This window comes from Balaenoptera borealis (genome assembly GCF_965194805.1).
Source record: "Balaenoptera borealis genome assembly, chromosome: 20".
Classification (NCBI taxonomy): domain Eukaryota; kingdom Metazoa; phylum Chordata; class Mammalia; order Artiodactyla; family Balaenopteridae; genus Balaenoptera; species Balaenoptera borealis.
This window is the reverse complement of record NC_138879.1, coordinates 31,979,933-32,004,737: the sequence shown is the minus strand read 5'-3', so window position 1 is coordinate 32,004,737 and position 24,805 is coordinate 31,979,933. Positions and strand designations below refer to the sequence as shown.

The window sequence follows — 24,805 nt, the reverse complement described above, 5'->3', positions numbered from 1 at the left end:
CTAGTCTTTGTTAAACATTTCTTGCATCTCCTCGATCTTTGCCTCCATTCTTTTTCCGAGGTCCTGGATCATCTTCACTATCATTATTCTGAATTCTTTTTTCTGGAAGGTTGCCTATCTCCACTTCATTTAGTTGTTTTTTTGGGTTTTATCTTGTTCCTTTATCTGGTACATAGCCCTCTGCCTTTTCATCTTCTCTCTCTTTCTGTGAATGTTATTTTTGTTCCACAGGCTGCAGGATGGTAGTTCTTCTTGCTTCTGCTGTCTGCCCTGTGGTGGATGAGACGATCTAAGAGGCTTATGCAAGTTTCCTAATGGGAGGGACTGGTGGTGGGTAGAGCTGACAGCTGCTCTGGTGGGCGGAGCTCAGTAAAACTTTAATCCACTTGACTGCTGATGGGTGGGGCTGGGTTCCCTCCCTGTTGGCTGTTTGTCCTGAGGCAACCCAACACTGGAGCCTACCTGGGCTCTTTGGTGGGGCTAATGGCGGACGCTGGGAGGGCTCATGCCAAGGAGTACTTCCCAGAACTTCTGCTGCCAGTGTCCTCATCCCCACAGTGAGCCACAGCCAGCCCCCACCTCTGCCGGAGACCCTCCAACACCAGCAGGTAGGTCTGGCTTAGTCTCCCCTGGGGTCACTGCTCCTTTCCTTGGGTCCCTATGCACACACTACTTTGTGTGTGCCTTCCAGGAGTGGAGTCTCTGTTTCCCCCAGTTCTGTCGACGTCCTGCAATCAAATCCCAGTAGCCTTCAAAGTCTGATTCTCTAGGAATTCCTCCTCCTGTTGCCGGACCCCCAGGTTGGGAAGCCTGACCTGGGGCTCAGAACCTTCACTCCAGTGGGTGGACTTCTGGGGTATAAGTGTTCTCTAGTCTGTGAGTCACCCACCCAGCAGTTATGGGATTTGATTTTACTGTGATTGTGCTCCTCTTACCGTCTCATTGTGGTTTCTCCTTTGTCTTTGGATGGGGGCTATCATTTTCATGAGTTCTAGTGTCTTCCTGTTGATGATTGTTCAGCAGCTAGCTTTGATTCTCGTGTTCTCTCAAGAGGGAGTGAGAACACGTCCTTCTACTCTGCCATCTTGGTTCCAATCAGTATAGACATTTTAACAATATTAATATTTACTATCCATTAGCATGGAATGTCTTTCATTTATTTGTGTATTCTTCAATTTCTTTCATTAATGTCTTACAGTTTTCAATATACAGGTCTTCAGTGTGCAGTGTTTCAGCAGGCTCCTAGATATGTGTGTTAAATTAGATGCCTGCCCCTCAGGCAGGTGCTTTAATATAAGCAGGTGATCCTCCTTCACTTTAAGTCTGGGAACGATTGGCTGCTTCTGAGCTGGGCCACAGGCCAGGTGAGTATGAGTGCACAAGTGCTTTAAGAGCCATTTCTTAGATCACTACAGTGTTGTGGTTCTCAGGACACAGGCCCTGTTGTTTCACAAAATTAGATGGTTTGGGGGCTCATCTCTCAGGTGCAGGTATTAAAAGCTGAGGTGCGAAATCTGGGATTTGAACATTCACTTCCCTGGGAAAAGCTCTCAGTTCTGAATTTTCCCCTGATCACTGTGCTGGGGTTACTGTGTTGAGGAGGTAGGGTGGGGTTTATGGCAATATTGTGTCCCAGCTTCTCCTACCAGCTTTGATGTGGTTTTCTTCTGTCTGATGTGCAGTCATCACTCATCCAGGCTTTAGATTTCTTTTAAGAGGAAATTATTCCATATGTAGCTGCTGACTCAGTGTGTCCATTGGAGGAGGTGAGTTCAGTATCTTCCTACATCACCATCTTGAAATGGAACAGATTATTCCATCCAAAAGCAACAGTACACACATATTTCTCAAGTGCACATTGAAAATTTTCCAGGATAGATTATATATTAGGCCACAAAACAAGTCTTAATAAACCTAAATGGAGAAACAGACAGCAATACAATAATAATATGGGAAACTTAACACCCCACTTACATCAATGGATAGATCATCCAGACAGAAAATCAATAAGGAAACATTGGCCTTAAATGACACATTAGACCAGATGGACTTAACAGATAAATACATGCACTTTTTAGACAGTACAAAATGATTTATTATTAAAAGCAAACAATGGCATCAAGTTAAAGATGATAATTTGAATGCATGCCTTTATCTGCTATCTCCTGAAATTCCACCAAAATGGTAGGTTATAAAAAATGTCAATGACAAGCTTGAAGAATTACACAGAAAACAATACCAACAAACTTCTGGAAGCAGGACAGTAGGAAGACAAGTTGTAACTGAATTAGTCAACTTGAGAAAACTGAAATCTAAGATGGCATTATTATAAGCTCACTAACAAATTAATTTGCTTTGTAAAACTTCGTAACTGAAATCAGGCACCTCTAAAAAATAATGGTGAAGATAAGGAGTTTAAAAAGTTCTAATTGAGAGATTCTTTAAAGCTTACTTAATTGCCAGATTCTCTCCCTATTATTGGCTCTCACCCAGGCTGGCAAAGAACTGGAGGTTTATCCTCTGGAAAACTTCAAACAGAGATTCTAGGGACCACAGGAATCTGTGCGCAATTGATGGTAGGGATAATGTACTAAAATACAAGGACACTAAAAGCCAAAATTACATCTGTAGGAAGGGGAATGGAAGTCTCCCTTGAAGAATATCACCATCCTCAGAGAAAAGAAAAAAAATCACCTTATAGTGAAACCCAGAGTAAACAATTCCCAGTCATATCCTCAAACTTCCAAAGATCTTTTTATTGCCAAATTATTTAATATGAGCTGACAGCCAAAGATCATGTTGTCAGAAATTTGAAAAAAGTCTTTAACGTGAAAGACAGAAACCAATATAAACAAAACCAACAATGAAACTGGAGAAATCAGAGATTATGCAGGGAGTTTAAAAACTAGAATTTGAATGATTTTTGAAAATCATTAATATCTTCAGAAAGATAAAAGATAATTTTCCTTTCATGAAACAAGAAAAACATGCTATAAAAAGTATCTTTCAGAGAACAAGTAAATTTAAAATATGATAGTAAAACTTAAAACATCAATAGAAATCTTGGATGATAAAGTAAAGGATCTCTTCCAGAAAGTAAGGTAAAAAGACAAACAGATGTAAAATGGGAAAGGAAATATAAAGCAAAGGAATAGTCTGAATCCACATCCATGTAAGAGAATTAAAAAAAGAGAAAACAATAAAAATGGAATGGAAGAAATTATAAATAAATAATTAAAAAATAAATTCTTGAATTTAAAGAATATATCTCTTAATTAAAAGGGTTTTAAAATGACTGAACAAAGGATGAGAAAAGATCTTTCCAAGGCACATCATCTTGAAATTTCAAAAGATTAGGGACAAACAAAAAAAAAAAGGGAAGCTTTCAGAAGAAAGGCAAAACATAATGAAGCAATAACAATGAGTGAGAAGAGGAATCAAAATTGAGTTGAAATTCTCAATAGCAAAGTCTCTGTTATACTGTCAGGAAATTATTTCCAATCTGGACATCCATAAACAACCAAATCATCAATCAAAACCTGAGAGTAGAACTTCTGTTCACAGTAATGAGAGAGTAGGTTATATCAGGCCAATCCTCCTACTAAAAACAAGCAAAAAAACTGGCTAAGATACTTTTTCAAAATCTGTGTGAAGGCATTAGAAAGCTATCAGGGTGGGGAGGACCTGAAAATTCCATATCCTGGTGGAAAAGGAAGTCCAAAGAGGGATGCCTGACATCTGACTCTGTTTTCTCCTGACCCATTTCCTACATCTAAAGCAGTGCCCTTAGAGGCTGGAACACTGACTCTGCCATCCAAAGTGCCTAAAGTGAACTGTGTATTATTTAATTCACTGAACCATAAAATTAGATATGCACAGCCACAATCCATTACTAAATGTAAATGGTAAATGGGCTTGAACAAGTCTGGGTAAAAAATAAGAGGGTATGTTGAGGAGTGAAAGGGGTAGACAGATGGATGTCTTCTACTTGCCCCTCCAGATCCTCTTTCCACCATTTTCAACTTTTTAAATCTGGAATGGTCTGGCTCTCAGTTGGGTTTGGCCAACAGGAGGCACCAGCAGCAGATCAGAGGAGGGATGAGGACTGAGGTTTGGTTCCTCTGGCTCTCTCCTTGTTGGCCTGCTGGTTGACAATGACTATTTCTCTTCTGTAGGGCACCCTGCCTGCCTGGAGGCCCTCTCCTGTAGCTACTAAGGAAACAGTTCAATCCCCAGCTTCCAGACTCCCTTCTCTTTGACCTTCAGACTTAGGATGGTAAAGGATCTCACTGTTTCTAGCAAAATGGTGCTTCTCTATTCTTACTAATTTCCCTTAATTCAGCTCATACCCTTGAAAATATTTCCTTTATTAAAATTTCTTCAATTACCTCATTTCACAGTGCCATCTGTTTCCTGTCAAGACCCTCTTGATATAATTTCTAATTTAAAATGCAAACTTTATCATAGTATTTACTTATCATATATATGAGTCTCTTTCTGGACTCTATTCTCTTCATTGATGTGCTTAAATGTTCTTGCACCAACAACACACTGGTTTAATTAATCAAACATTATAGTATAGTTTTATCTCTGATAGGGCAAGCAGTTCTTGCATGTTTTGGTTTCAGTATGCCCTTGCACTCTTAAAAATTGTTGAGGAGCCCAAAGAGCTTTTGTTTATTAGAGACAAAGTACCAAATTTTCCCATACTAGAATTAAAATGAAGATATTTAAAAGTATTTTATAGGGCTTCCCTGGTGGCGCAGTGGTTGAGACTCTGCCTGCCAATGCAGGGCACACGGGTTCGAGCCCTGGTCTGGGAAGATCCCACATGCCGCGGAGCAACTAGGCCCGTGAGCCACAACTACTGCACCTGCGCGTCTGGAGCCTGTGCTCCACAACAAGAGAGGCCGTGATAGTGAGAGGCCCGCGCACCGCGATGAAGAGTGGCCCCCGCTTGCCGCAACTAGAGGAAGCCCTCGCACAGAAACGAAGACCCAACACAGCCAATAAATAAATAAAATTAAAAAGAAAAAAGAGGAGTCTCTTTAAAAAAAATAAATAAATAACATTGCATTTAAAAAAAAGTATTTTATAATTCATATAATAATAATAATAAATCTATTACATGTTAACATAATATATTTTATGGAAAAATATTTATATTTTCCCCCCAAATTAATGAGAAGTATTTTATTGTTTGAAATTGCTTCAAATATTTTTAATATCTGGCTTAATAGAAAAGATTTGTATTAGCTCATCTGCATTTACACTGAATTTGTTGTAGCATGTTGTTTTCCTTGAACTATATGAAGCAAATTTCACCTCATACATATCGGTAGTTGGAAAAGGAAGGAATATTTTAATAGCCTTTTCAGACAATTGTGGATATTTTTCTTTGATCATATACACAAGTTTCACAAACTCGTTTCTTAGAGATTATTTTTAATGTGGAATATGAAACCACATCAATGAACTTCTTAAATTTAAAATTCATTGGTCTATCTCTCGCTTGAAATGGATCTTGGTCTCAAATATGATTTTGTAATATCATGTATTGGTCATTTGGAAAATATTGATTTTTTTAAGATATGCAGATCTTCCAAATGTTGAGATAATTTATTAGACAATGTCAAAAAGAATCACATTAATCAATATTACTAAGGATGTCATCAGAAAAGTCTCAACCATTGGGAAGGTCTCAAGCTCATGGTGGCAGATACAAGTTCCTCAAAATTTTAATTTTCACTTGAAAACGCAAATTTTATCATTGACAACAAATAATGGCAACTGTTTTTCTTGATGTGACAGGCTCAATTTATTTATTTTTGAGAAAACATCTGTCAAATATTTCAAGTTTGAATAGTCAGAGTTTGTCTGTTTATCACTCTTTGAAGTAAAAATGGTGGCTAGTTCAGTCCACAATTCAAACAATTTCACAATTCTGTTTCTCAAGGGTATTATTGTACTTCAATACACAATAGAGGTGCTTTAGTTGTACTTTCTATTTTTTCATACAGAATATTAAAAATGTATATTCTCAAAGGTCAAGATTTAATAACACTAGCAACATATACTTCTTCACCAAGGACATTCTAAGTAAAACTGTCTCATTTTTTTCACTGTTTATGTGTGGCAGTGAAACCATAACTTCTCGTACAGTTTTGTCTCCCTGTCTTGATTCGTGCAAAGGTGTCAACAGTTTACCCACCACTGCTTCCACACCATCAGTATAAATAGCAACACAAAAAATAGCAAATTACATCTTAGTATTGTTATGAAAAGAGTTTTGCATTTGTGGATCCTTAAAAAAGATCTTAGGAAACCCCAGGGTCTACGGACCATAATTTGAGAAAAACTTTAATGGGATAACTATTCTCTGCAATGCTAGAGGTAATATATAGAATAATGTTAGAATCTGGGTATCTTAAAGTGAGATTGTTTTGGAACCAAATTCTGACTTGACCACTTATTTTGGACCTTCTGACCACTCCCACTCTATGAGTTACAATAATTCTGACTCCCTGGAATGCACGGAAGCAGATGCCCAGTAAATTTGAATTAATGAATAAAAAAGGGTAAAAAGATGATATGTCTATATAGTTAATTATAGAGCAAAAGGGTCCAGTTATCTCAAAGTGAAGAAAAGTATACTTCCTTATGTGAAGGTTTTTTTAGTCCTCCTCTCAACCTCAAGATATAATCATTTCCAGTATTTTCAAAGTATTTTGAATATGTTCCTATTTAAATAATTTTGTTTTGTTTTGTTTTGATTCATAATGTTTCTCTCTCCCCCTTAAGTTTAGCTCCTTGAAACCACGAAAGGTATTATAATTATTATTTGGTTTGTTTATTTGCTTTGTTTTGTTTTTTGTTTGTTTTATTTATTCTATTTCCAAACACAGCCCAAGCTCTGACAAAGGGTGAGCATTTAGTAAATGGTGATTAAAATAATGATTGAATGGCAAAATCAGAGTTGACCCTGAAATCTTTTTTTTTTTTTTTTTGATTCCTTTTACACACATTCTTTTTAGAATTAGGTTAGGAAGGGGATATGGTAGATTTCTTTGTTTCTTAAAGACAAACTTAATTTGGTGATGGAATTATATACAGTGGCATCTGTTCCCCTGAGTGCAGAACACCAACAATACATACTTAGGTATCTGAAAGAAGGTTATTTTTTGTTGTTAGTTTCCTTTATCACATTTTTAGACTTTTGCCAAAAAGTAATTAGACAACAGAGGATAGAGCCATGGCATCTTCCTGGAGAAAGATGATCAACTATCCAGTGAGGAAATGTACTCATTTCTTCTGGTTCTTATTTTCCATAAGAATAAAAAAGTTTCTTTTTTCAAACAACATATAAGACGATTAAAGAGAAGAATCTGAAATTCTACTCTAAGATCAAAGAATAAGAAATGTTCTATGTACTATTCTGATTCATCCTTTAGGGTCAGTTGGGCCACAATAAGAACAATAACAGTGATCCAGAAAGAGAAAATGTAGATCTTTAAGGCCCACATGGAAGTGTTTCTACAGGAAGTTATGCTCAGTGGAGGTAGAGGTGGAGAGCCCCATTCTCATTACTATTGCAGTAAAAGAGCACAGGGTGACTATGCTGTAGGGCTTTTATTCTGCTTTCTCTTTTCTTTTCTTTTAGGAATAAACTATTTATAATCTTCAAGGGCAGGCTCATATCTAAATAAATAAGAAGGTAAATAAATAACTGCCTTTTTCTTGTAGCACATGATGAGTCCAACTGGGAAATGCCTCTCTTCAGTCAGCTGCCCTGTTCTTTGGGAGGCCTGATGCTGCAGAATATAATACATACTACTGCTACTCTAGCTCTTAGCATTTTTGTGATCTTTTCAGGTAACGTCAGTGTCTATTGATATTCATTCTTCCAATTTAGAAAAAGTAGTTTAAAAACTTTAGTGATTTAAAGGACGTAGTTTTTCTTTTTCTTTTCTTTTCTTTTCTTTTTTTTTGCATGGCCCATGTCACTGAATTTATAGGATTCAAATCGACATATAATAACTTCTCCAGTCTGTGTCCTCTACATGTTCTTGAAATCTCATTCAATCAGGAAACAATTTCATATTTCAATCATACAAAACATTTTTTTTTTCTTTTTTAAATGAGGGTAAGCTCTGAATTCTGGATGAAGTGTTAAAACATGAAGTGTAAACATGAGTTAAACTTTTCAAATGTCAGAAATGGAGGAACTTTAGAGATTGTTCAGTTCAATAACCAATTTGAAGATGAGAAAACTTTCTTTGAGAGGTGAACAATACCTATCATTATGGTCTATGTACTGGGAGCTAAAGATTGTGTTAAACACGGTGCATGTTTTATCTCCTCTGATTCTAACACCTTTGTTACTGGAAGGTGGACCCCCTCCCAGGGCTGGAGAGTGGGCTCTTGTCTAACACTCAGAAATGAAGTGTCTGAGACACATGTGCTAACAAGGCAAAAGACTTTATTGGGAAGGGGCACGCAGGCAGAGAGCAGCAGTGTAAGGGAACCCAGGAGAACTGCTCTGCCATGTGGCTCACAGTCTCAGGTTTTATGGTGATGGGGTTAGTTTCTGGGTTGTCTCTGGCCAATCATCTTGCCTGTGCCCATATTTGGTCTGACCTAGGGTCCTTTTTGGTGGAGCATGCATCTCTCAGCCAAGATGGATTCTAGCATGAGCTAGAATCTGGGAGGTTGGCGGGACATATTATGGGCTTGCATCTCCTGCCTCCTTTTGACCACTCCCAAATTCTCCCAGTTACTTTTCGGCAGCCGCACCATGTTCCTTATGGGGACCTTCTATTGTGAGACAACTCATGCAAGTGGTTATTGCTGTGCCTGGCCAAAGTGTGTGGTTTCAGTCAATGGTTTCCTAATACCTTTACAGACAGGTAAACCATCTCCAGCCTATAGAATTGGAATCTAAGGCTCAAAGAGGCTAAATAATTCACCTATGTGTCATATCTAGTAAGAAAGAGTCAGGGTGAGGATTTGAATCCAAGTTTTTCTGCTTGACATTCTAACTCAAGTCAGAGCTCCAAGGGCTTGTGCTGAGAAACTTCAGAAGGAGAAGGTCATAGCTCAGTGGAGACAGTGCCTTTAAGGTTATCACTTAGTTTCTGGGAATTGGTAGATTTACGATGTCAGCTAGTGAGGTGATAATTGAATTTTTAGCTCAACTCAGAATGACTTGGAGAATGTGATTTATTTTTCAGTACCTACGGGAATTTTAAGGTTCTATATTGAGCAGCAGCCCTAGCAGTTCTCTCTAACATGCTATAAACTGTATGGGTTGGGGGAATGTTGCTAAGGCATCTTCCATCCTAACAGTAATATCAGTGACATGTATTCCTCAGATTCATAGCCTCTGTCACGATTTGCTGTGTGATTTGGGCATATCATTTCACCTTAATATCACTTTTCTCATCGGTAATTTGGTGACAATAAGAACTGCTTAACAACTTAATGGTACTGTTGTGAAGATTTAGCAGAATAATGTATATACAAGAAAATTTTAAATGTGGTACAAATTTAAATATCATTGTGATAAAAGTCACCAGGTTTTTGTTAAGCAGGTTTGATTAGTGAAGTCAGCTCATGCAGAAACTGTATGTGCTGTAGATTAGCACACTAACTTCTTAATGTGGATAGGAATCACCTGGGGAGCCTGTTAAAATGTAGATTCAGATTAATTAGGTCTGAGTGGGGCTTAAAAGTTCCCATCTCTACAAAGCTCCCGGAGTATGCCAGTGTTGCTGGTCCACAGATACATTTTAATAGCCAGGGTCTAGATTACAAAATTTCAGTATTAATGTACCTTATGGAGTTGAAAATTTTGGCTGAAGTACCAGATATTTTTAAATAAAATTCTAAAAATGTTGGGGTAATAAAAACTGAAACTGAAATTATTTAGAAAAAGGATAGTTTTATTTAACTCCCTCATTTTTGTAAAAGAGGAAAATGGACACACACACACACACACATACACAAAGGTAGAGTTCCTTTCTGAATGCCTTCCCCATCCCCTACCCCCCATCTAGCTGGTGGAAGAGGCCAGGTCACCTGGCTTGAGGATGGTGCTCTCTCCACTGGGCTAGACTTCTACAACTGAACATCCTTCACACACTGCATCTAATTATCATGGACCCCAAGCATTTCTCAATTTTATGCAAAACTGGAAGGCAGTAGTGGGGGTGACCCTTCTCAGTCTGTAAGAGCTCTAGGAAGTGTACCATCTCTCTTTAGATAGAAACTGCAAGCCCCAGCTCCTAATTTTCAGTCTAGACTTCATGCAGCATCACTAACACAGCTCTTTCTTTCCGTGAGATTACATTCCAGTTCAGGGTGACAAGTGCTGGCAGTAATAAGACAAGCTGCTTCTTTCAAATGATTCTTCAAATTATACCTCTATCTACACACAATTCTGAAATATTCTAAAAATACAGAAAAGCTAAAAAGATGATATACCAAATATCTGTATTTCCATTTTCCCAAATTAACGACTGTTAACATTGTGCCACCTATGCTTTTAGTCTTTTTTACTTCATTCTTCTTTATTGGCTATGTGATCCATGTTGGATACTGTCCTGGGTACCTGGGATAATGCTGTGAAAAAGATGAACAATGTCTCTGCTCATGAACTTGCATCTAAGTGGGGAAAATGGAAATATAAACATTAAAAACAAAGGGAAAATATCAGAGTGTTATGTGCTATGCAGAGAATTCAAGCAGTGACATGACAGGGAGAGACTGGGTGATTATTAAAGATTGGGTGGTCAAGGATGGCCGCACTGCAGAGCTAATATTTAACCTAATGTTTAAATGGAAGTTCAAGCATGTGGAGATATGGCAAAAGAAGCATTCTGAGCAAAGGGGACCACTCTGACAAAGGCTTTAGAGGGAAGCAAGCCTGCTGTTAAAAATAGAGAAAGAATGTTGGAATGTAGAAGACAATGCAGAATGGTAGAGAAGAGGTCAAAGAGCTGGGCAGGGGCCAGTTACTTTGTGGTGAAGAGCTTGGTTTTTACTTTATATGAAGTCAGAAGCCATTGGAGGCTTTTAAGTAAGGGAGTAACATCATTTGATTTATCATTTATCACTGAGAACATGATTACTCAGCTTGCTTTGTGTGTAGAATGAATAATTGGAAGCTGGAACAGATAAGTTAGGGGTCTATGGAACAATTCAGGCAAGAGATGACAGTAATTTGCAGAAAAGGGCACAGATAGGAAATATGTTTGCATGTAGAGTTGATGGAACTTGTTTATGGATTAGATGTTAGGAATGAGGGAAGGCAACGTGTGAATGATTGTTCCTTTTATTGGGAGAGAAAATATTGGGCAAGCAGCAGGTCTGGAGGAGGAAATCAAGAGTTTGTTTTTGGCCACGTTAATTTTGCAATACCTATTGGATGGATCAACCTGTTCCCTGGAGTTCTAGAAAGAGATCAAGGCTGGAGATCTGAGAGTCTTTAGTGTTTATATAATATTTAAAACCCTGGAATAGGCAGCTGTCTGCTGGAGAGAACATGTTGACAGAGAAGTGGGTCCTGGGCACACTAACATTTTGGAAGCCAGACAGAGGAAGAGGAGCCGACAAAGAAACTGAATGGTTGTGGCCAACAAAGTGGGAAGGAGTGTGCATTACTCAGGAGTCTGCAGAAAAACAGAATAGTTTATATCCTATTGTGTGTGTATGTGTGTGTGTATGTGTGAGATAGAGAGAGAGAGAGAGAGAGGAGAGAGAGAGAGAGAGAGAGAGAGAATGTGGATATGTGGAGGCTGGCAAGTCCAAAGCCAGCAGGTTGAAGACCCAAGGAAAGAGTTGATATTCCCGCTTGAGTCTGAAGGCAGTTTTTTGGCAGAATTTCCTCCTCCTTAGGAGAACTTCATTTTTTTTTTCTCAAGGCCTTCAACTAATTGGATGACACCCACCTGCATTATGGAGAGTGACGTGTTTTACTCAAAATCTACTGATTTATATATTAATCTCAAATCTACTGATTTATATATGAATTTCATCTAAAAATACCTTTACAGCAACATGTGGACTTGTCTTACCAAATAAATATCAGGGCACCATGGCCTAGCCATATTGACATGTAAAATTAACCATCACAGGATGTTACCACAGAAACCCAGAAAAGAATATGTTTAAAGAAGGAGAGGGTGGCCAAATATGTTGACTACTGCCAATAAATTAAGTAGGATAAAAGATCTCACCTTTAGGATTCGATGTGTAGGAAGTTATTATTGTCCTAGACAAGAACAGTATCTAAGTGATAGGTACAGAGGCCCAATTGCAGTACGCTGAGAAGAAATAATATGCCTACAAATTTTTTTTCTTTTTTTTCTCAATCTTTGAGAAATAATGAAAGATAAAGTCACTTTTTAACACATCCCATTCCCCTCTCTCCTCTCCATTTACAGAACATCTTGACTAAAGTTATAAAGTTGGAATCCTGGAGATTATTTAGGTAGACTCCAAATCTCTTTTTCTAATGACAGAGCAAATGAAAATAAGCCATAATTGTCTCAGCTATTTTAAATCTTGGCATCCTATGTATATTTTTTTTTTCTGTAAACAGACAACTTCTTTTTAGAATGAATTAAGGTAGAAATAAAGCATAGTGAAACTACTATTTATTATAGTACATTGATCAAGTGAAATATTATATAATTTATACTAAAAAGTTCATATAATGGAATTAATGAATAGAAGTTAAATACCTTTTAAAATCAAGTCATAGTCTTCCCACAAAACTCATACAAAGACCTTATTTTTGCCATTGCATATCACCTACTAGATTTTGTACACACTCATGCTTTAAAAAGAAAATCACTGTTCTTAGGCCAAGGCGACTGAGTTCTGGTATGGGACCAGACACTAACTCTTTGTATGACCTTAGCAAGTAAGTCCCCATCTTTGGGGTTTGTTTTTTTAGCCATAAAATAAATGATGAGGTTCAATTAACTGATCCCTAATGTTTCCTGCAACTGGGACAAACTATGCTTCTATGCAGCTACAGCGCTAGGATTTTAAAAAAGGGAGACAGGTATAAGATTGAATAAGATCAAATTTTCTTTCTTTAAGTGTGACACATACATTAAATAATATCACAAGAAAGTTCTGCTGCTTTGTCATCAAAGGCATTAAATAATAAAACATATCAGATTAAAGTAATAAATCATGAGTTCCTAGAAAATATACTTGGGTAGAACTCTACCAATTTATTGAGCATAAAAATCATCTGGAGAGCTTGTTTAAAATGAAGATTTTTGAGTTTCTTCCTCAAGGATTCTACTAGACTATGCTATGGCCAGGCTAAAGTTTAAGTACCTACATTTTTAATGTTTCAGGTTCCAATTGGTTTTGATGTGAATGAGTCCAAAGACAACATTTGAGAAACAATGAGTTAGAAAAAGAATCAAACTAAGGTTAAAAAAACTCATGTCCCTCTCATGTGGGGAAGATAATGAGTTATAGGAAGAATTCCTCATTTGAGTAAGTTGAAATGCGGAGCAATATTTTTTTCTTTTCCAATCATATTCTGTTTAGGTAAAAACTATTTTATTCCCTAAGAAACTACAAATGTATGGCATTTGTTTGGATGGGTTAACGTGCTACATCAAATGATCTACGATATGGGCAAGCAACTAGGGCAAAGGATACACAACATTCCAAGTGTAAAGAACCCTTTATTAGTATGGACAAGATATGATACCTGACTTTAGAGACTTTCTCAGGATTAATGTCAATGATTGAATATCTCCTTGTCCCAGTCGGTGGGAGTTTAGTCTAGTCTCTGCCACTAGTTATTCTACTTTGTGCAAGTTAATTATCATCTCTGGATTCAGTTATTTTAGTTGTGTTATGATGACCAAGATGGTTTCCTAATTTTATTTCTGTTTGAAAGACAGTTATCTTCTAATACTAACATGCAGATGTTAAACAACTCCCAATAGGTTTTGAAGTACAATAAAGTTATTTGCTCTAAAACAATGGCCAAACTCATGGCCCTGGTCAATATAATATACCACACATGTTCATTAAATTTTTTTTTTGAAATGTATCATATATGCAGAAGTATACATAAAACACATATGCTCAGTGTAAGATCTTAGAAGAACTCCATGTGTCCAGAAAAAAACACCCTTCCTACGCCTAGAGGTAAGCACTATCCTGGCTTCTATTATAATCATTTTCCTGTTTTTCTTCATAGTTTTTAATCATTTACACATACTTACCTAAAAAATATTGTTTAGTTTGTCAGTTATCAAGCTATATAAATGGAACAGTTATATATTCTTTTGATTCTTTTTTCTTTCACTCAATATTTTTTTGTGAGACACATTCATATTGTTATGTGAGCTGCTTTCACATGTCTTTGTTATGTAATATCCCACTGTCTGAAAACATCATTATTTATCTATTCTACTGTTGATGAATATTATGAACAGTAATGCTGCTAATATTCTTTTATATATATATCCTCATGAGAGACTTTTATTGGAACATATTTCTAAAGAGTAGAAATGTGTAATTATAAGGTATTCACATCTTTAACTTTATTAGATAATTCCAAATAGTTCCAAAGTGATTCTGCTAATTTATAATGCCTTTGCACTATCTCATTGTCAACACTTCATTTTGTCAGATTTTTAGCTTCTTTTTGCCAATCTGATGAGTTTGTACTGATATAATTTATATTTTAATTATTGGCCTGATTGTTAATGCAGATGAGTACTGTTTTATATATTTATACTACTTGGCAGTACATCAGCATGTTGTTCCCCTAATGTTAGTTTATCAGTAGTTTTTCATATATACTGGATACCCTGTGGCTTGTCTTCTCTTTATGGTGTCCTAACTAAAAGTTCTTTTTTATTTTTTTAACATTTTTATTGGAGTATAATTGTTTTACAATGTTGGGTTAGTTTCTGCTGGATAACAAAGGGAATCATCTATATGTATACATATATCCCCATATCCCCTCCCTCTTGAGCCTCTCTCTCGCCCTCCCTATCCCACCACTTTAGGTGTTCAAAAAGCACACAGCTGATCTCCCTGTGCTATGCAGCTGCTTCCCACTAGCTATCTATTTTACATTTTGTAGTGTATATAAGTCAATGCTACTCTCTTACTTCGTCCCAGCTTCCCCTTCCCCCACTCCATGTCCTCAAGTCCATTCTTTACATCTGCGTCTTTATTACTGTCCTGCCACTAGGCTCATCAGAACCATTTTGTTTTAGGTTCCATGTATATGCATTAGCATACAGTATTTTTTTTTCTCTTTCTGACTTACTTCACTCTGTATGACAGACACTAGGTCCATCCACCTCACTACAAATAACTGAATTTCGTTTCCTTTTATGGCGAATAATATTCCATTGTATATATGAGCCACATCTTCTTTAACCATTCATCTGTTGATGGACATTTAGCTTGCTTTCATGTCCTGGCTATTGTAAATAGTGCTGCAATGAACATTGGGATACATGTCTCTTTTTGAATTATGGTTTTCTCAGGGTATATGCCCAGTAGCGGGATTGCTGGGTCATATGGTAGTTCTATTTTTAGCTTTTTAAGGAACCTCCATACTGTTCTCCATAGTGACTGTATCAATTTACATTCCCACCAACAGTGCAAGATGGTTCCCTTTTCTCCACACCCTCTCCAGCATTTGCTGTTTTTAGATATTTAGATGAAGGCCATTCTGACCGGTGTGAGGTGATACCTCACTGTGGTTTCAATTTGCATTTTTCTAATGATTAGTGATGTTGAGCATCCTTTCATGTGTTTTTTGGCAATCTGTATATCTTCTTTGGAGAAAGGTCTATTTAGGTCTTCTGCCCATTTTTGGATTGGGCTGTTTGTTTTTTTGATATTGAGCTGCATGAGCTGCTTGTAAATTTTGGAGATTAATCCTTTGTCAGTTGCTTCATTTGCAAATATTTTCTCCCATTCTGAGGGCTGTCTTTTCATCTTGTTTATGGTTTCCTTTGCTGTGCAAAAGCTTTTAAGTTTCATTTGGTCCCATTTCTTTATTTTAGTTTTTATTTACATTAATCTAGGAGGTGGGTCAAAAAGGATCTTGCTGTGATTTATGTCATAGAGTGTTGTCCTCTAAGAGTTTATAGTGTCTGACATTACATTTAGGTTTTTAATCCATTTTGAGTTTATTTTTGTGTATGGTGTTAGGAAGTGTTCTAACTTCATTCTTTTACATGTAGCTGTCCAGTTTTCCCAGCACCACTTATTGAAGAGGCTGTCTTTTCTCCATTGTATATTCTTTCCTCCTTTGTCAAAGATAAAGTGACCATATGTGCGTGGGTTTATCTCTGGGCTTTCTATCCTGTTCCGTTGATCTATATTTCTGTTTTTGTGACAGTATCATACTGTCTTGATCACTGTAGCTTTGTAGTATAGTCTGAAGTCAGGGAGCCTGATTCTTCCAGCTCCGTTTTTCTTTCTCAAGATTGCTTTGGCTCTACAGGGTCTTTTGTGTTTCCATATAAACTGTAAAATGTTTTGTTCTAGTTCTGTGAAAAATGTCACTGGTAGTTTGATAGAGTTTGCATTAAATCTGTAGATTGCTTTGTGTAGTATAGTCATTTTCACAATGTTGATTCTTCCAATCCAAGAATATGGTATATCTCTCCATCTGTTTGTATCATCTTTAATTACTTTCATCAGTGTCATAGTTTTCTGCATACAGGTCTTTTGTCTCCTTAGGTAGGTTTATTCCTAGGTATTTTACTCTTTTTGTTGCAATGGTAAATGGGAGAGTTTCCTTAATTTCTCTTTTGGAATTTTTGTTGTTAGTGTATAGGAATGCAAGAGATTTCTGTGCACTAATTTTGTATCCTGCTACTTTACCAAATTCATTGATGAGCTCTAGTAGTCTTCTGGTAGCATTGGTAAGATTCTCTATATATAGTATCATGTCATCTGCAGACAGGGACAGTTTTACTTCACCTTTTCTGATTTGGATTACATTTATCTCTTTTTCTTCTCTGATGGCTGTGGCTATAACTTCCAAAATTATGTTGAATAATAGTGGTGAGAGTGAGCACCCTTGTCTTGTTCTTGATCTTAGAGGAAATGGTTTCCATTTTTGACCATTGAGAATTATGTTGGCTGTGGGTTTCTCATATATGGCATTTATTATGTTGATGTATGTTCCCTCTATGCCCACTTTCTGGAGGATTTTATCATAAATGGGTGTTGAATTTTGTGCAAAGGTTGTCTGCATCTTTTGAGATTATCATATGGTTTTTATTCTTCAATTTGTTAATATGGTGTATCACATTGATTGATTTGCATATATTGAAGAATCCTTGCATTCCTGGGATAAATCCCACTTGATCATGATGTAGGATCCTTTTCATGTGCTTTTGGGTTCTGCTAGCTAGTATTTTGTTGAGGATTTTTGCATCTATGTTCATCAGTGATATTGGCCTATAGTTTTCTTTTTCTGTGACATCTTTGTCTGGTTTTGGTATCAGGGTAATGGTGGCCTCGTAGAATGAGTTTGGGAGTGTTCCTCCTTCTGCTATATTTTGGAAGAGTTTGAGAAGGATTGGCGTTAACTCTTCTCTAAATGTTTGATTGAATTCACCTGTGAAGACAACTGGTCCTGGGTTTTTGGTTGTTGGAAGATTATTTTTTTTTATGTTCCAATCAAATTTTATTAATCTGCAGTAATATCCAAATTTTATATAATTTTTAAGGTTCACACAATAGGATGTATCTTTTGATTTTATTTCAATATTATTTTATTTTTGTATACAGCAGGTTCTTACTAGTTATCCATTTTATACATATTAGTGTATATATGTCAATCCCAATCTCCAAATTCATCACAGCACAACCACACCCCCCTGCTGCTTTCACCCCTTGGTGTCCATACGTTTGTACTCTACATCTGTGTCTCAATTTCTGCCATGCAAACCGGTTCATCTGTACCATTTTTCTAGGTTCCACGTATATGCGTTAATATACGATATTTGTTTTTCTCTTTCTGACTTACTTCACTCTGTATGATAGTCTCTAGATTCATCCACGTCTCTACAAATGACCCAATTTCGTTCCTTTTTATGGCTGAGTAATATTCCATTGTGTATATGTAAAACATCTTCTTTATCCATTCATCTGTCGATGGGCATTTAGGTTGCTTCCATGACCTGGCTATTGTAAACTGTGCTGCAGTGAACATTGGGGTGCATGTGTCTTTTTGAATTATGGTTTTCTCTGGGTATATGCTCAGTAGTGGGATTGCTGGGTCATATGATAATTCTATTTTTAGTTTTTAAAGCAACCTCCATACTGTTCTCCATAGTGGCTGTATCAATTTGCATTCTGGCCAACAGTGCAAGAGGGTTTGCTTTTCTCTACACCCTCTCCAGCATTTGTTGTTTGTAGATTTTCTGATGACACCCATTCTAACTGGTGTGAGGTGATATCTCATTGTAGTTTTGATTTGCATTTCTCTAATAATTAGGGATGTTGAGCAACTTTTCATATGCTTCTTGGCAATCTGTATGCCTTCTTTGTGAAATGTCTGTTTAGGTCTTCTGCTCATTTTTGGATTAGGTTGTTTGTTTTTTTTGATATTGAGCTACATGTGCTGTTTATATATTTTGGAGATTAATCCTTTGTCTGTTGATTCATATGCAAATATTTTCTCCCATTCTGAAGATTGTCTTTTTGTCTTGTTTGTAGTTTCCTTTGTTTTGCAAAAGTTTTTACCTTTCATTAATTCCAATTTGTTTATTTTTGTTTTTATTTCCATTACTCTAGGAGGTGGATCAAAAAAGATCTTGCTGTGATTTATGTCAAAGAGTGTTCTTCCTATGTTTTCCTCTAAGAGATTTATAGTATCCAGTCTTACATTTAGGTCTCTAATCCATTTTGAGTTTATTTTTGTGTATGGTGTTACGGAGTGTTCTAATCTCATTCTTTTACATGTAGCTGTCCAGTTTTCCCAGAACAATTTATTCTAGAGACTGTCTTTTCTCCATTGTATATCCTTGCCTCCTTTTTCATAGATTAGTGGACCATAGTTGTGTGGATTTATCTCTGGGCTTTCTATCCTATTCCATTGAGCTGCATCTCTGTTTTTGTGCCAGTACCATATTGTCTTGATTACTGTAGTATAGTCTGAAGTCAGGGAGTCTGATTCCTCCAGCTCCGTTTTTTTCCCCTCAGGACTGCTTTGGCTATTCGGGGTCTTTTGTGTCTCCATACAAATTTAAGATTTTTTGTTCTAGTACTGTAAAAAATGCCATTGGCCATTTGATAGGGATTGCATAGAATCAGTAGATTGCTTTGGGTAGTAGAGTCATTTTCACAATGTTTATTCTTCCAATTCAAGAACATGGTATATCTCTCCATCTGTCTGTATCATCTTTAATTTCTTTCATCAGTGTCTTATAGTTTTCTGCCTACAGGTCTTTTGTCTCCCTAAGTAGGTTTATTCCTAGGTATTTTATTCTTTTTTTTGCAGTGGTAAATGGGAGTGTTTCCTTTATTTCTCTTTCAGATTTTTCGTCATTAGTGTATAGGAATGCAAGAGATTTCTGTGCATTAATTTTGTATCCTGCAACTTTTCCAAATTCATTGATTAGTTCTAGTAGTTTTCTGGTAGCCTCTTTAGGATTCTCTATGTATAGTATCATGTCATCTGCAAACAGTGACAGTTTTACTTCTTCTTTTCCAATTTGTATTATTTTTATTTCTTTTTCTTCTCTGATTGCCGTAGCTAGGACTTCCAATACTATGCTGAATAATAGTGGTGAGAGTGGACATCCTTGTCTTGTTCCTGATCTTACACGAAATGCTTTCCGTTTTTCACCATTGAGAATGATGTTTGCTGTGTGTTTGTTGTATGTCACCTTTATTATGTTGAGGTAGGTTCCCTCTATGCCCACAGTTTTTATTATAAACTGTTGTTGAATTTTGTCAAAAGATTTTTCTGCATCTATTGAGATGATCATATGGTTTTTCTTCTTCAAATTGTTAATATGGTATTTCACATTGATTTATTTCATATTTTAAAGAGTCCTTGCATCCTTGGGATAAATCCCACTTAATCATGGTGTATGATCCTTTTAATGTGTTGTTGGATTCTGCTTGCTAGTATTTGGTTGAGGATTTTTGCATCTATATTTATCAGTGATATTCGCCTGTAATTTTCTTTTTTGTGGTATCTTTGTCTGCTTTTGGTATCAGGGTGATGTGGCCTCATAGAATGAGTTTGGGAGTGTTCCTTCCTCTGCAAGTTTTTGGAAGAGTTTGAGAAGGCTGGCTGTTAGCTCTTCTCTAAATTTTTGATAGAATTCCCCTGTGAAGCCATCTGTTTCTGGACTTTTGTTTGTTGGAAGATTTTTAATCACATTTTCAATTTCATTACTTGTGATTTGTCTGTTCATATTTTCTATTTCTTCCTGGTTCAGTCTTGGAAGTTTTTACCTTTCTAAAAATTTGTCCATTTCTTCCAGGTTGTCCATTTTATTGGCATAGTGTTGCTTGTAGCAGTCTCTTAGAATGTTTTGTATTTCTGTGGTGTCTGTTGGAACTTCTCCTTTTTCATTTCAAATTTTATTGATCTGAGTCCTTTCCCTCTTTTTCTTGATGAGTCTGGCTAATGGTTTATCAATTTTTTTTATCTTCTCAAAGAACCAGCTTTTAATTTTATTGATCCTTGATATTGTTTTCTTTGTTTCCATTTCATTTATTTATGCTCTGACTTTTATGATTTCTTTCCTTCTAATAACTTTGTGTTTTGTTTTTTCTTCTTTCTCTAGTTCCTTTAGGTGTAACATTAGATTGTTTATTTGAGATTTTTCTTGTTTCTTGAGGTAGGATTGTATTGCTCTAACCTTCCCTCTTAGAACTGCTTTTGCTCCATCCCATAGGTTTTGGGTTGTCGTGATTTCACTGTCATTTTTTTCTAGGTTTTTAAAATTTCTCTTTGGTTTCTTCAGTGATCTCTTGTTTATTTAGTAGCGTGTTGTTTAGCCTCCATGCTTTTGTATTTTTTACAGATTTTTTCATGTAATTGATATCTAGTCTCATAGCGCTGTGGTTGGAAAAGATACTTGATATGATTTCCGTTTTCTTAAGTTTTCCAAGGCTTGATTTGTGACCCAAGATATGATCTATCTTGGAGAATGTTTCATATGCACTTGAGAGAAAATTGTATTCTGGTGATTTTGGATGGAATGTCCTACAAATATCAACTAAGTCCATCTGGCCTAATGTGTCATTTAAAGCTTGTGTTTCCTTATTTGTTTTCATTTTGGATGATCTGTCCACTGGTGTAATGGGGTGTTAAAATCTCCTACTATTATTTTGTTACTGTCAATTTCCCATTTTATGGCTGTTAGCATTTGCCTTATGTCTTGAGGTTCTCCTCTGTTGTATGCATACATATGTACAATTGTCATATCTTCTTCTTGGATTGATCCCTTGATCATTATGTAGTGTCCTTCTTTGTCTCTTGTAATAGTCTTTTTTTAAAAATTCTATTTTGTCTGATATGAGTACTGCTGCTCCAGGTTTCTTCTGATTTCCATTTTCATGGAATATCTTTTTCCATCCCCTCACTTTAAGTCTGTATGTGTCCCTAGTTCTGAAGTGGGTCTCTTTTGACAGCATATATACGGGTCTCGTTTTTGTATCCATTCAGCCAGTCTATGTATTTTGGTGGAAGCTTTTAATCTATTTACATTAAAGGTAATTATCGTTATGTATCTTCCCATTAACATTGTTAAAATTGTTTTGTGTTTGTTCTTGTAAGTCTTTTCCTTCTCTTGTGTTTCCTGCCTAGAGAAGTTCCTTTATCATTTGTTGTAAAGCTGGTTTTGTGGTGCTCAATTCTCTTAATTTTGCTTGTCTGTAAAGGTTTTAATTTCTCCTTCAAATCTGAATGAGATCCTTTCTGGGTAGAGTAATCTTGGTTGTAGGGTCTTCCCTTTCATCACTTTAAATATGTTATGCCACTCTCTTCTGGCTTGCAGTGTTTCTTCTGAAAGTTCAGTTGTTAACCTTATGGGGATTCCCTTGTATGTTATTTGTTGGTTTTCCCTTGCTGCTTTTAATATTTTTTCTTTTTAATTTTCATTAATTTGATTAATATGTGTCTTGGCCTGTTTCTCCTTGGGTTTATCCTGTATGGGACTCTCTGTGTTTCCTGGACTTGAGTGACTATTTCCTTTCCCTTGTTAAGGCAGTTTTCCTTTCCCATGTTAAGGAAGTTTTCGACTATATTCTCTTCAAATATTTTCTCAGACCCTTTCTTTTTCTCTTCTTCTTCTGGGACCCCTATAATTCGAAAGTTGGTGCATTTAATGTTGTCCCAGAGTTCTCTGAAACTGTCCTCAAATCTCTTCCTTCTTTTTTCTTTATTCTGCTCTGTGGTAGTTATTTCCACTATTCTATCTTTCAGGTCACTTATCCATTCTTCTGACTCACTTATTCTACTATTGTTTCCTTCTATAGTATTTTAAATTTCATTTATTGTGTTGTTCATTGTTTGTTTGCTCTTTAGTTCTTCAAGGTCCTTGTTAATGCTTTCTTGTATTTTCTCCATTCTATTTTAGAAATTTTGGATCATCTTTACTATCATTACTCTGAATTTTTTTCAGGTAGACTGCCTATTTCCTCTTCTTTTGTTTGGTCTGTTGGGTTTTTGCCTTGCTCTTTCATCTGCTGCATATTTCTCTGTCTTCCCATTTTTTTTTTTAACTTACTGTGTTTATGATCTCCTTTTTGCAGGCTGCAGGTTCTTAGTTCCCCTTATTTTTGATGTGTGCCTCCAGTGAATGAGGTTGGTTCGGTGGCTTGTGTAGGCTTCCTGGTGGGGGCTGGGCTGGTTGCCTGTGTACTGGTGTGTGGGGCTGCATCATATCTCTCTGCTGCACAGGGCCATGTCCAGTAGTGTGTTTTGGGGTGTCTGTGAACTTAGTATGAATTTAGGCAGCCTGTCTGCTAATGGGTGTGGTTGTGTTCCTGTCTTGCTAGTTGTTTGGCATGGGGCGTCCAGTACTGGAGCTTGCTGGCCGTTGGGTGGAGCTTGGTCTAAGTGTTGAGATGGAGATCTCTGGGAGCATTCATGCCGATTATTAATACATGGGGCTGGTAAGTCTCTTTTGGTCCAATGTCCTGGACTCAGCTCTCCCACATTGGAGGCTCAGGCCCAACATCTGCCCAGAGCACCAAGACCCTGTCAGTTGCATGGCACAGAAGAAAAGGAAGAAAAAAAAAAAAAAAAGAACAGACGGAACCCTAAAATAAATGGTAAAAGCAAAACTAAACAGACAAAATCACACAAAGAAACATATACACACACACTCACAGAAAGAGAGAGAGGAAAAAGGAAGAGACCAACCAAACCAATAAACAAACCTAAAAATGAAAACAAACACTAAAATCTAAACTAAGATAAACATAAAAACAAAAACAAATCAAAGGCAGAAAGGAAACCCCAAGTCCACAGTTGCCCCCAAAGTCCACTGCCTCAATTTTGGGAACACTTGTCTATTCAGGTATTCCACAGATGCTGGGTTTACCAAGCCAATTTCAGGGATTTAATCCACTGCTCCTGAGGCTGCATGCAGAGATTTCCCTTTCTCTTCTTTGTTAACACAGCTCCTGCAGTTCTGTGTTGTTTTTGGCTCCATCTCTGTGTGTAGGCTGCCCTCAGATGTCTGTTCACCACCCAGACAGGAAGGGGTTTAAGTAGCGGCTGATTAGGGCTCTTTTGCTCACTCAGGCAAGGGAGAGGGGCATACAGCAGTTACAGTTGGGATGTGTGGGCAGTGTGTGTGGCGGCAGAGGTCGGTGTGAAATTACAACAGCCTGAGGTGTGCCATATGTTCTCCCAGGGAAGTTCGCCCTTGATCATGGGACCCTGGCAGTGGCGTGCTGCACAGGCTCCTGGGAGAGTTGGGGTAGTGACCTGCACTCGCACACAGAACCCTTAGTGGCAGCAGCGGCAGTGGTAGTGGTCTGTGCCCGCCTCTGGGGTTGAAGATGATAGCCGTAGCTCTCACCCATCTCTGGGCCTCACTTAGGTGGTGCTCTGCCACCTGTGGGCACATGGAGCAGGAAGCCCCCCTCCTTGTGCATCCCGAAATAATGGTCTCTTGCCTGTCCAGCAAGTCTAGATTTTTCCCAGAATCCCTCCCATCTAGATGTAGCACACTAACCCCCTTAAGGCTGCCTTCATGCAACCAATCCCAGTCCTCTCCCTGGAGTCTGACCTCTGATGCCTGAGCCTCAGCTCCCAGCCCCCACCTGCCCCAGCGGGTGAGCAGACAAGCCTCTTGGGCTGGTGAGTGCTGGTTGGCACTGATCTTCTGTGTCTAAATCTCTCCACTTTGCCCTCTGCAACCCTGTTGCTGCACTCTCCTCCATAGCTCTGCAGCTTTCCCCCCACCCACCTCCCGTCCCCACCAGTGAAGGGGTTTCCTAGCGTGTGGAAACTTTTCCTCCTTCACAGGTCCCTCCCAGAGGTGCAGGTCTTGTCCTTATTCCTTTGTTTGTTGTTGTTTTTTTTCTTTTTTCTTTTGTCTTACCTTGGTCTGTGGGGATTTTCTTGCCATTTTGGAAGTCTGAGGTCTTCTGCCAATGTTCAGTAGGTGCTCTGTAGGAGTTGTTCCACATGTAGATGTATTTTTTATGTATTTTTGGGGAGGGAGGTGATCTCCACGTTTTACTCTACTGCCATCTTGAAGGTCTTCCTGACTAGATGTTCTTAATTTAAGGGGAACACATTTATCATCTC

At 37.4% G+C, this 24,805-nt stretch overlaps 1 long non-coding RNA gene across 1 annotated transcript in view; it reads left to right on the top strand.

The window, feature by feature from the left end:
• The first annotated feature begins 212 nt into the window (after nt 1-212).
• LOC309618326 overlaps nt 213-24,805 on the top strand; it is a 60,208-nt gene continuing 35,615 nt past the window's right edge. Inside the window, exon 1 of the long non-coding RNA XR_014238414.1 lies at nt 213-608. This is a non-coding gene — a long non-coding RNA (uncharacterized lncRNA). The remainder of the gene's footprint in view (nt 609-24,805) is intronic.